The sequence below is a fragment of the Malus sylvestris genome, chromosome 7 (genome assembly GCF_916048215.2).
Source record: "Malus sylvestris chromosome 7, drMalSylv7.2, whole genome shotgun sequence".
Classification (NCBI taxonomy): domain Eukaryota; kingdom Viridiplantae; phylum Streptophyta; class Magnoliopsida; order Rosales; family Rosaceae; genus Malus; species Malus sylvestris.
This window is the reverse complement of record NC_062266.1, coordinates 11,704,039-11,715,262: the sequence shown is the minus strand read 5'-3', so window position 1 is coordinate 11,715,262 and position 11,224 is coordinate 11,704,039. Positions and strand designations below refer to the sequence as shown.

General features: G+C 32.7%; 1 pseudogene; it reads left to right on the top strand.

The window, feature by feature from the left end:
* Nucleotides 1-5,546: 5,546 nt before the first annotated feature.
* On the top strand, nucleotides 5,547-10,439 carry LOC126630586 (COP9 signalosome complex subunit 7-like; annotated as a pseudogene).
* The last annotated feature ends 785 nt before the right edge of the window (nucleotides 10,440-11,224 follow it).

The window sequence follows — 11,224 nt, the reverse complement described above, 5'->3', positions numbered from 1 at the left end:
TCTATTAGCTTAAATACAAATTGTTTTTCAGAAATCAAACATGCAAAATTTCTATGCGTGTTTTACATTGGTTGTAGGAAGTAGGCTTCTGAGTGGGCATTCTGTGTGAAGGTTGTTTTGGTCAGATATGCAATAGAAATTTGCATAATTGGGGAGTCTGGTGTTTGTCAATGTTTAATGGACTTCTAGGTTTAAAACCCCACAATTAGCAAGCAAGACGAGGCTTAATTTGTGGTCATGTACGGAAGGTTAAATCCTTACCCTAATAGGCTTAATTTGTGTTTTATTCCATTACATTGTGCCTTTATTTGTATTTGTAGAGAATGTTAAATTCTTACCCTAATAGGATTACAGCTCTAATAGAATAATATCAAAATAATATCTAGTCTAAGAGATATGATAGAATCTCATAAAAATATCTAAATATGTTAGAATTTACACAATCACATATCTAATTTAATAGGACTACAACATAAAGCTTGTTATTACGAACGTTTGTATATATATGTGTGTGTGTGTATATATATATATATATATATTTGTTTTTTTGGTCTTATATATATATTTTTATATTCTTAAGACTTTTACGTTAATAAAAAAACTATTATTAAAGGTTGCCACAACAATCTTACTTATAATTAATCTTTACCAGTGTTCTAAAATCGGCCTAGGCAGTGCCTAGGTGCTCCACGGCTGACTGCCGATCCGATTAAGGTCTAATCGTTAGAAAAATCGAATAAATAATTCGGCGGCGTTCAGCCAAGACCTATGCGGGCAAGGTGGTGTTGGACGGACGGCAGCCGAGCTGAGTCTTATTAGAAATATTGGAACACAGCCGTATAATCTTCCAAGCCAACTGGGTAGAAAAGCATGCGCAGCGGCAATCGAGAAGAGACGAAGAAGATGATGAATAGTAAAATATTTTAAAATAACCCAACCATACAACGTCGTTGATTTTAAGTGAATTCCCATAAAGCATCTTTGCATTGAACTTTAATAATGAGCTTCCGGACAATTTGGGCTTGTCACCAAACTAGTAAGGTCCAAAGTGAACCCAAAAAATATCTATAAATAAAAGTTGTTACTTAATGAATTTTTTATACTGTTTATTAATAGAACAAATCTTTATCAATAAAAAAATAAAGAAAAATGCAAGTTTTAGTGTAAATAGCTACTTATTTATATGATATGTAATAAGTTATTTAAATTCGTTTAATTCACTGGACTCCCGCAGCCTTAGGTCCTAACCAGTCATCCGAATAAAGTCTAACGTTTTTTAGAATCATAATCTTTATTATTGGATTATTTGATCTCATTTACATTTTTCTTTGATTTTTTATTAATTTAACAATTTTTTTACTATAACATGTAACGTCATATTACGTGTTAATATTAACGATCAAATTCGATCAGATTATATTACTCATTTATTTTAATAAATATTATACGGCATAACGGTTAGACCTGGCATTCGTGTCGTGTTTTCCGTGTTCGTGTCGTTTTCGTGTCATACCCGATATCTTAACGGGTCGTGTCGTGTAACACCCGTTAAAATAAACGGGTAAAATGACCCGACCCGAAATCGACCCGATAATATTAACAGGTAATATGACCCGACCCGTTACCCGTTAAGGAAAATATATTTTAAACCAATAAATAATCAAATGAAAAACATAATACTAAATAAGTATATACATTCCATATTATCACATCCAAAACATAAAAACGCAATTTTGTTTTAAGTATATTTTCGCTTACCTAAAGTCTTTAATAGTTTTTTAATTAATGTAGAAGTGTAAAAAAATATAGAAACAATATATAAACACTCGTAATGACAAGCTTTTTTCAACGATCCAACCGTCAAACTTATTTGTACACATTCCAAGATTGCATACGTAAAAAATTGTAAAAAAAACAAACATTCAAATATTACATAACGGAGCAAAAGTTATTGACGGTTATAAACGAAAAATCACAATTTAACTGTTATTTTAGCTCCGATTTTGATGATTTTTTTACAGATACACTCCTCGACCCTATAAGAATGTAATGAATAAATTTGATCTTTAATTTAAAGTATTTACACTAGTAGATACCACAAAAACTTATTTTATACTTAATAGAAGTATAATATTAACTTTAAGTGTTTGTTTAATCTATTGTTTTGACGCAATATGCATTCTACGAAACTTTTTTCAACGATCCAACCATCAAACTTATTTGTACACATTCCGAGATCGCATACATAAAAAATCGTAAAAAAACAAACATTCAGAGATTACGTAACGGAACAAAAGTTTTCGACGGTTATAAACGAAAAATCACAATTTAACGGTTATTTTAGCTCCGATTTTGATGATTTTTTATAGATACACTCCTCGACCCTATAAGAATGTAATGAATAAATTTGATCTTTAATTTAAAGTATTTACACTAGTAGATACCACAAAATCTTTTTTTATACTTAATAGAAGTATAATATTAACTCTAAGTGTTTGTTTAATCGACTATTTTGACGCAATATGCATTCTACGAAACTTTTTTCAACGATCCAACCGTCAAACTTATTTGTACACATTCCGAGATCGCATACATAAAAAATTGTAAAAAACAAACATTCAGAGATTACGTAACGGAACAAAAGTTTTCGACGGTTATAAACGAAAAATCACAATTTAACGATTATTTTAGCTCCGATTTTGATGATTTTTTACAGATACACTCCTCGACCCTATAAGAATGTAATGAATAAATTTGATCTGTAATTTAAAGTATTTACACTAGTAGATACCACAAAAACTTATTTTATACTTAATAGAAGTATAATATTAACTCTAAGTGTTTGTTTAATCTACTGTTTTGACGCAATATGCATTCTACGAAACTTTTTTCAACGATCCAACCGTCAAAATTATTTGTACACATTCTGAGATCGCATACATAAAAAATCGTAAAAAACAAACATTCAGAGATTATGTAACGGAACAAAAGTTTTCGACGGTTATAAACGAAAAATCATAATTTAACGGTTATTTTAGCTCCGATTTTGATGATTTTTTTATAGATACACTCCTCGACCCTATAAGAATGTAATGAATAAATTTGATCTTTAATTTAAAGTATTTACACTAATGGATACCACAAAATCTTTTTTTATACTTAATAGAAGTATAATATTAACTTTAAGTGTTTGTTTAATCTACTATTTTGACGCATTCTACGAAACTTTTTTTAACGATCCAACCGTCAAACTTATTTGTACACATTCCAAGATTTCATACGTAAAAAATCGTAAAAAACAAACATTCAGAGATTACGTAACGGAACAAAAGTTATCAACGGTTATAAACAAAAAATCACAATTTAACGGTTATTTTAGCTCCGATTTTGATGATTTTTTACAGATACACTCCTCGACCCTATATGAATGTAATGAATAAATTTGATCTTTAATTTAAAGTATTTACACTAGTGGATACCACAAAAACTTATTTTATACTTAATAGAAGTACAATATTAACTCTTAAGTGTTTGTTTAATCTACCGTTTTGACGCAAAATGCATTCTACAAAACTTTTTTCAACAATCCAACCGTCAAAATTATTTGTACACATTCCGAGATTGCATACATAAAAAATAAAGATTCAGAGATTACGTAACGAAACAAAAGTTTTCGACGGTTATAAATGAAAAATCACAATTTAACGGTTATTTTAGCTCCGATTTTGATGATTTTTTACATATACACTCCTCGACCCTATAAGAATGTAATGAATAAATTTGATCTTTAATTTAAAGTATTTACACTAGTGGATACCACAAAAACTTATTTTATACTTGATAGAAGTATAATATTAATTCTAAGTGTTTGTTTAATCTACTGTTTTGACGCAATATGCATTCTACGAAACTTTTTTCAACGATCCAACCGTCAAACTTATTTGTACACATTCCGAGATCGCATACGTAAAAAATTGTAAAAAACAAACATTCAGAGATTACGTAACGGAACAAAAGTTTTCGACGGTTATAAACGAAAAATCACAATTTAACGGTTATTTTAGCTCCGATTTTGATGAATTTTTACATATACACTCCTCGACCCTATAAGAATGTAATGAATAAATTTGATCTTTAATTTAAAGTATTTACACTAGTGGATACCACAAAATCTTTTTTTATACTTAATAGAAGTATAATATTAACTTTAAGTGTTTGTTTAATCTACTATTTTGACGCAATATGCATTCTACGAAACGTTTTTTAATGATCCAACCGTCAAACTTATTTGTACACATTCCAAGATTGCATACGTAAAAAATCGTAAAAAACAAACATTCAGAGATTACGTAACGGAACAAAAGTTATCAACGGTTATAAACGAAAAATCACAATTTAACGGTTATTTTAGCTCCGATTTTGATGATTCTTTACAGATACCTTCCTCGACCCTATAAGAATGTAATAAATAAATTTGATCTTTAATTTAAAGTATTTACACTAGTGGATACCACAAAAACTTATTTTATACTTAATAGAAGTATAATATTAACTCTAAGTGTTTGTTTAATCTACCGTTTTGATGCAATATGCATTATACGAAACTTTTTTCAACGATCCAACCGTCAAACTTATTTGTACACATTCCGAGATTGCAAACGTAAAAAATTGTAAAAAACAAACATTCAGAGATTACGTAACGGAACAAAAGTTTTCGACGATTATAAACGAAAAATCACAATTTAACGGTTATTTTAGCTCCGATTTTGATGATTTTGTACATATACACTCCTTGACCCTATAAGAATGTAATGAATAAATTTGATCTTTAATTTAAAGTATTTACATTTTTTATATATGAGTGATTGTATATATATTTTTTTACATTTTTTACACTTCTACAATAATTATTATTAATTTTATTAATTTTGCCCGCAAATAAAAAACATTATTCATGAGGGTTTGAAGGATTTTAAAAATCTAAACAATAATATAAGTGTAACAATTATCTATTCGTGAAGGAATAATGATAAATCACGAGTGTTTATATATTCTTTCACATTTTTCATACTTGTATGTATATCTTATTAGTTCTTGCATATACAAATACTATACTAGTATATTTTAATTTTGGACAAGAATATGTTATGTAAAATTTATCCTAGTAATGATAATAAGGAACTCTCATAATAAAAATAAATAATGACTAAAACTTTTTTTTATTTTTTTATAATTTATATAGAATAATAATACAAAACTATATATTTAATATAGAATATATTGTATATATTAATATGACTATTGTATTTTATAATAAATCTTTTAGTAATTAAACTTTAAAATTATTAAAATAATTTTTTTCTTAACGGGTCGAAACGGGTTACCCACGTGTTACCCGCGTGTATACCTATTAATGGGTTCTTAACGGGTCACCCGATAGTGACCCGATAAGTTATCGTGTTGATCCGAAACCCGTTATTTTTGTGTCGTGTCACCGTGTCCTGTCAAAAACTGCCAGGTCTAATAACGGTTAAGCAATGGAGAGGAGATCGATGCGAATGCCAGGTGCCCACAATAGAATCTGACAATGCATCATTCTACCCTTAGATCCTTTCTCCGAAACCCCTATTTTCTCCTCAATCTCTTCCCCGAAATTCAAACCCACCAAATCCCTAGCTTTCCACTGCTGAACTTTCACCGTCTCGTCTCGATTTTTCCATCGTTGCAATTAGTAGTTTCTGTTGTTTTTTGAGATGGAGATTGAGCAAAAGCAAGAGGAGGTCATTGATCACTTCGTGAAGCAAGCCTCATCACTCGATGGCTCGGCTCTCGGCCCCCTCGTCGCAGAAGTCACCTCCCACCCTGCCCTTTTTGCCTTTTCGGAAATTATCGCTGTCCCTAATGTTCTTCAGGTTCCCATGTATCTATTTATTTGTTGTGGAATTTCAGTTTTCTGTGTATATTTTGGTCGTGTAGTTTCTGGGTTTGAGCAAAGGATGTATAATCAGAATTTTGTTGCAGCCAAAGAGAGAATAAAATTATTGATTGTTACTGGATTTTGTTTCATACGCATATGTTTTTTGACTGTGGAATATGTGCAGCTTGAAGGAACTGAAAATTCTGTGTACCTCGATGTGCTTCGATTGTTTGCACATGGCACATGGAGTGATTACAAGAGTAAGCACGCAAAAATCGCTTCATCTTTTGGTTGATTTTCTAATGGGTTTATTATTCTCTAGCTGTTGGTTTGATTGCTTTGGTCATCTTGCACCAAATCGATTAATGCTTGTTTTCCGCTTCCATATCTGTGATGAAGAATTCGAACAATAACGCCCTAAAATTTAAATATCAACAAACCCTGTGCAACATGAAAACAAAACTCAGAAGGAGAAAAACCCAAAATTTGAGCCACCATTGGAACGTCTGTTGGTTCATTGTATAAAACATTGTGCGCAGCCTCATTCTCAAGAACATGTGGCAGGGTTTTGGGTGCCAATGCAGTTGGTGCTTTTGTCATATTAATGTATACTTCTATCAAGCTCTGCTGCAGATTCATCAGTTCATCATTTATTTTTGTTTCTTACTGTTGCTTTGGAGATGTCAAAGAAGATACTTTCTTATACTTATTCACTGATAAGATGAATAAATGGAGGCAGCAACATATTTTCGTTAGAAGAAGTGTAAACTGGCACATTTGTTTTAAAGCAACTGCCGTATCTTTTATTAAATTCTACTACCATGTCTTTTATTATTCCCTCCATAACATTTAAGCTTTTCCTTACTTCAATAATTTTTGAAATTCAGGAGATATTGTCAACTCCCAGGAGAACTACTTCCCATAAAGTTTCTGAGTATATTTTCTATGAAAAAAGAAATTAAGCGTCTCTTTGGCATTGTTATGGAATTTAAGAAACTGAAATGTATTGTAGGTGATGCCAGCCGTCTTCCACATTTGGTCCCTGATCAAGTCTTAAAGCTGAAACAGGTTACTGTTCTTACACTGGCTGAGACAAACAAGGTATGTTTCCTTAAATGCATAATCCTTTGAAAAGTTGTTGGTGATATACATCTCTGATTGCGTAGTAATGGTTATGGCTGTACGGTTTTCCAATGTGAATATATGGAGCTTGTCACCTTTGGTACTTGATGTCCTCCATGCTTCAGAAAATATGTCATCAAAAATGAAAGGAGAGGAAAAATTATCATCACTTTTAGACAAGTCTTATGGACAGATATTTGTTTTAGTTGCACTTGGAGGAAAGACTGCAGTTACCAATTGAATTCTGAAATTAATAGGTGATGGTGCCTTTTACTGCAAACAATGACATGAAAAAGTTATATGCAATGCCAGAAGCTTATTAGTTCCAATCAAAATTCAGGAACAATAGTGGACTTACAGGTCTTAGTATCTGATGCCTTTGATTGAACATATCATGAGATTGTTGTGCTAAAAGACCATGGAGAGAGTCTTCTAGAACCTTTTTAAGTATTTGTAAAGTAGTGATTCATCATATCATGATATTAGGTGTCTAGGTCACTATTGTGTTGATATCCGGTTTTTATATACACAGATGTCCCATATTGTGTTGTGCATTCAGTTTTCTCTTATATTCTTGAATTATTTTCCAGGTACTACCGTATCATCCACTTATGCAGGAGTTAAATGTTATCAATGTACGAGAACTCGAGGATTTTCTCATTAATGAGTGCATGTATGCGGTAATAATTCTTTCATCCGTCTACCTCTATTTTTTCCCAGTTACATTGAAATATGCATCTTTTACTGGACAAAAAGGTTTCTTTAGTGAAGGGGAATGAATAATCATAACTTTAACGAATTGTTTTTCAAATACAGTACAAATAAACACTCTTCTCCCGTCCATCTGTCCGCCAATTTGACTCAATGTGCATGGGCAGCAGGACTCTGCTATGGTTCTTGCCCGTGTAAGAATTTATTTTTGAATACCGGACAGTACCTGAAAATTGTTACTGTTAGTTTGGTCTATGAAGCACAGATATTCCAAATATTGCAGGTGTGGAGTATCCTATGAGGATATGGCCCTGATGCCCGCCCCCCCCGATATGTTAGAACCTAGAACCTAGCAAAGAATCACAGTAAAGCTAAGTTCGAAAGCTTGCATGAAAACCAGGGAGAATTCTTATTAATTAAAAGCATCAACACCGGCCATTAAATAGCCTTACAACTGATCAGAAAGTAAATGAAACTGCCCACGATTTTACAGGACCTACAATCGTGGTAACGACTACTTGGAAAACAAACATGCAGCGTGTCCCTTAAGACTAGGACTTTATTAGACTCCTACGTGGTTAGAAACCCTAACAACTAGGAACCCTAGCAACAAGACTTATCTGCTAACGGCTAGGATCCCAACAACTTTAACACGATAACACCCCAACAGTTATTCCAAATATTGCAGGTGTGGAGTATCCTATGAGGATATGGCCCTGATGCCCCCCACCGATAACACCCCAACAGTTATCGGATACTGATTTGCAGTATTCATTGACATTTTGTAAGTTTTGACTTTTGGATATAGTGCAACATGCGTTGTGTACATACGCATCCAGATGCCCTTGGCATTTTTTGTGTGAATCTTTTCCTTAAAAATGGGGGTCGTCCATTGGTACTTTTAAATTACAACTCACTTCTGACTCTCTTATGTAGATTACTTATGCACATATACGTGTAATGTGATATATACTATTTTATTATTCCATCCTTGTTATATAGTAATTTATCCTGTATTTGTATCTGTGTAACATAGTTAAGTGGATAGAGAAAACATGAAGGAGATGTCTGATTGTAACTTTATATGTTTTCTCTTAGGGCATAATAAGAGGAAAGCTGGACCAGTTGCGAAAATGCTTTGAGGTTTGTGTTTATTACTGCTGCCTTTGCTTCAAATTATTTTTAATTTTAGTGTTGTTTTACTTGTTTTCGCTTGCGTTGGTCTTTGTTTATTTCCTTATAAGAAATGTCGAATCAATTATTTCTTGTAAAATGCAGGTCCAGTTTGCTGCAGGGAGAGATCCGAGACCTGGACAACTTGGGAGTACGATTCAAACACTGTCAAACTGGTAACGTCTCTGATTTTGATGCAGTTTCTCTGTTGGGTTGTATGTTCAGTATGCATATATGGAACTTCTTATTTAGAATTTGGTCCTAAATATGTGCATTATGATCTGAAAACATTCATGTCTGACCTTGATTGCATAAAAGTTTCCCTGACTCTTAGTTGTGTGCAATCAAATGCTATGGAGCATCTGTTACCAATTTAATGAAATTGTTTCAGGTAGAGTTTATTAACTACTACCACATTAAAAAAAGCGGTTCCATGTTTATTGTAGTAATGATTTCTCAAGTTTCTTTTTGAGATATAAATCTGATGGTGTTGCCTAAATTTTGTGTGAATGAAAACGTAGGTTGGATACCTCAAGCAATCTTCTTATCTCAATTCAAGAAAAGATGAAGTGAGCTGATACTATGACTGAAGTGGCCAAGGAACACAAGAAAGAAGTTGGAAATAGGGTGGAAGAAGTAAAGAAGTCGATTTCCATCAAGGTCAGTTTAATCCTGTTGTATTTTTCGTATTGCTTCTGCAAGTAATCCTTCCTAATAAAGTGAACAGGATCCATTTTGATGATTTGAACATATGGCATGGGATGGTAAAACACGATATTATGATTTTATTTTCGTTGATGTATTTCTCTGCCACAAATGTGCACATCAGCGCCTTTTTGATGAGCTATTCTGAAGCTATACATAATCATAGATGAACGAGTTCTTTAGTCCCACTCCACACACGAAACACATAATTTTTTATTAATCTTTTGTTTAGTTATTGGGATATGTTGGTCGATGTGTCTTTACTTACATTGTGGCAGAAGTTCCCCACTGTAAGCAGGCCGACGTTGACTTCCAGGGGCATGAGGAGATCTACTCCGAACCTGGAGGAGTGATGGACTATGAGGAAGACCGTAGTCGACCAAAGAGGTAATATAACCACCTCATTTTCTTAGTTATGATTTTTATTTGCAAATACATGGCTGCCGAAACTATTATCGGTGATATTGGTACCTTTGGTTCGAGTGATCAATATGATTTCCCTTCGTTCCACTGTTTGACTTGGAATTGCAGGAGACGGCATCCTATATATAAGAGTTGAGAGTTGGAGACGACGATTATTTAGGCAAGTTCAAGTTGCCTTCTTTCCCAGGTCTGTTGATATCTCCTTTTCGGAGACCACAATGTCTCTGGTAATAAACATTCTTATTTTTCGCTTTCTGCGCATAGTTCATTTTTAGTTTAGCTCGTCTTAAATCCCTTGCTATTCCAATGGAGTTGACATGAATGAATAATGAAACAACATTTGTTGGTGCGGCTATAACATGCTTTATGGATGGATATTCAGATACTAGGGCTCTACTTCTTTCTTTAATGTTATACGTAGTATTACGCTTGCTCTGTAGCACTCGAATGCAATCACTGAAACCGATTAAACGCCGTTAAAGCATACCTTGAGGAAATAATTTTTAAACACCCATTTTTTAAAGCATTTCCAACAATGCTAGCTATGGTTTTTAAATTTATAAATGCAATGCGGCGTTCAAAATTTATAAATTTTTGATCTGAGTAAAACATTCAAAGCAATCCAAATTACTTTGCTTTGCTAAAAATATGAAATTGAAAATAATTATTATAGATTGTAAGTGGCTTGTGGCTCACTTGGTTAAGAACATTCGTCCTTGCACTCGAGGTCTTGTATTTCAATCTCCTTCCCTGTAATTTAAGTGAGTTTAGTGTACGTACACTACTCTATTGTTTGTCCCAAAAAAGTAAAGAATTATAATAGTTCACATGATTATACTCCAACCTTGGTTGAGATTTTTCAGTACCTTGTGGTGGAGGTCTGTATATTTTTTGTGTATTTTAGAAGGGTGGATGGATATGGAATCGTATGAAAATTGTTCGTTATTTTAGTGAGTGTTACATTTACGTCATCATTTTGAAATTTACGCTAGGCACACAAATCATTTTTTCTTTTCGTGTTTTTGTAATAGGCTCACAAATCATTTAACAGAAAGAATAGAAACTAAATAACAAAAAAAACATAGATAAACAAACAAAAATGAAACTGTCGTAACAAAAACACACAGTTAAACCTCCATAAATTAGTAATCTTGGGACCAAAGAAAATCTATT